This window comes from Pteropus alecto, unplaced genomic scaffold (assembly GCF_000325575.1).
Source record: "Pteropus alecto unplaced genomic scaffold, ASM32557v1 scaffold74, whole genome shotgun sequence".
Lineage (NCBI taxonomy): Eukaryota > Metazoa > Chordata > Mammalia > Chiroptera > Pteropodidae > Pteropus > Pteropus alecto.
Window position 1 is genome coordinate 4,105,670 of NW_006436291.1, and position 2,269 is coordinate 4,107,938.

Genomic DNA, 2,269 nt, shown 5'->3' on the forward strand with positions numbered 1-2,269 from the left:
GTTGTGGGACTCGCAGGCTCCGGACAAAGCTCATCCCCACCGCCTCTGAGGCCACCATCCTGGGCAGGGCGGACCCTACATAGAGCTTGGAGTCAATTAGCCAGATCCTCCAAGAGTCACTAGGGGACTGTTTAGGACGTTGCTTCTTGAATTCTCATTTGCAGCCTTGCAAATAGTATTTGAAAGTCGTTAGACCATAAAGAGTTTTCATTACCCTTCATTCGAGGCAGCAGCAAACACTTACTGAGTGAGGGCCTCCTTGGGGTGCTGTGCCAGGTCCCGTGTGGGCGGAGCGGGAGGAGATGCCGTGCCAAAAACCAAAGCGACTGGGAGGAAATAGATAGACGAATAATGTAAAAGCATATTAAAGGCAAAACCTTTCTGATGAAAGCATTTTCATAATTGTCGAGCTGTAGAAAGACAACACTGATAGAGTTGATTATACAAAAAGAAGGGACAGTTGAATGTCAAAAGACACTCAGCCACAAGGCAAATAGTGTCTACGGCCACGCCACCCGGAGCAAGCCCGATCCCGTCTGATCTCAGAAGCTAAGCAGGGTCAGGCCTGGTTAGTACTTGGATGGGAGACCACCTAGGAAGACCAGGTGCTGTAGGCGTAAAAAGTGAAAAATAAGGGATCGTAAGCCGACCAGGTCCTTGCAATCTGTGAGGTCAGCCAAGAGTTGCCTCGCCTAAAAAAAAAAAAGAAAAAAAAGGCAAACAGTAAAGTGAGACAACTCTTTAAAACTGTATGACAAAGGGTCCTATCCTTTATAAACGCCTCATATGGACCCATGAAGATGAACGCTCCAGCAGGAAAACAGTCTAAGGGTACGAGCAAGGCCTTCGCGGAAGAAAGGGGAATGGTCAGCAAACGCAAACGCTAAACATCTCTAGTATTTAAGGAAGTGCAATTTGAATAACGGAACCTTGAAACCTATCATTGTTTTCCTTACGTAAATGTACCGAGCGCCCAGGGAACAGCCTGACTTGGAGGTGCAGGTCCCTGCCGCCTGTCTTTGCCCAGTTCTGAGACATCTGTCCTCTGTTGCCCCCACCCCCACGCCACCTACTATTGCCACCTGTCCTCGCGGTGGAGGGCAGCCCAACTGCAAGGGCCTGGGGTGTGGGGCCAGAGTGGACACCATAGCGACCCAGAGGCTCCCAGAAGCGGAAGTGGAGGGGTCAGAAATCAGAGCCTTGCAAAGCATCAGATGGAGCAGGGAAGGGGCTGCGGAAAGGGGACGCGCAGTGGGCAGCTCCAGGCTCTCCCAGTCCGCGACGCCAGGCTGCTTCCTGCGGCCGGGCCCCCAAGACCTCCGTGAGCCCACAGTCAACCCCTCTTCCCAGCGAGCTGTTTCCAGCCCAGTTCTGCTTCTGGCGAGTGATACGTCAGGTCTTCATTGCCAGCAGTGGAGCGAATCAGCCAACACCGTCAGAGGCATTGGGGAATTTGGGTCACAGCCCTTCCTGGTCAGAGGATTAATCAGACGTGATTAAAGCTTCGCGTCCAGGCACACTTATTGAAATATTATTTTTAGTAGTGAAAAATTGTAAACAACTTGGAAGTTGCACAGGAAGGAATCTGTTTACTTCCCTAGGAAGATATGCAAAGGTCATGGCACTTAGTTATGGCAGACCGATGTCGTGAAGCTGCTGCTAGGAAAGCTAAGTAACATACACCCTAAACGGGCAGAAAACGGCATTTTCCTGTGTGGGGGAAAAACCCTGAGAGCATTACCCAAAACCTATCAATCTTTTATTTTCAAATAATGCTACGTTTATAGATAGGATGAAGGAAAAGTCCAGAGAATTCTCATAGACCTTCACCCAGGCTCACCAACTGTTAACATTTTGCTACACACACACACACACACACACACACGATTACCTATTATGACTCTGTAAAACAATACATATTTTTATATTATATACATTAATATGTATGTATAATAGGTATGTTATATAATTTGTATATAATATATAATTTTATAGAACATGATTAATGTGTAATGTGTATAATATTATTTATATTTTATATGCGTGACATATGTATAACATGTATGTTGTTATAGATGTAAATTAAACACTTTATATAAAACTACATATCATTCTTTCTGAACTATTTGATAGTAAGTTGCAGAAATCAGCCCTTCCCACACATACTGACCTTCAGATGTAATTATTATTTTCTCTTTGTTATTCTACTTCCAAATTTCCTACCTTTGTAATTAGATAAAAAGAACAATTTATGTTATCTTAAGTCATA

General features: G+C 45.2%; 1 pseudogene; it reads left to right on the plus strand.

Moving 5' to 3' along the window:
* The first annotated feature begins 498 nt into the window (after positions 1-498).
* LOC112480505 lies at positions 499-617 on the plus strand (annotated as a pseudogene).
* Positions 618-2,269: the final 1,652 nt, after the last annotated feature.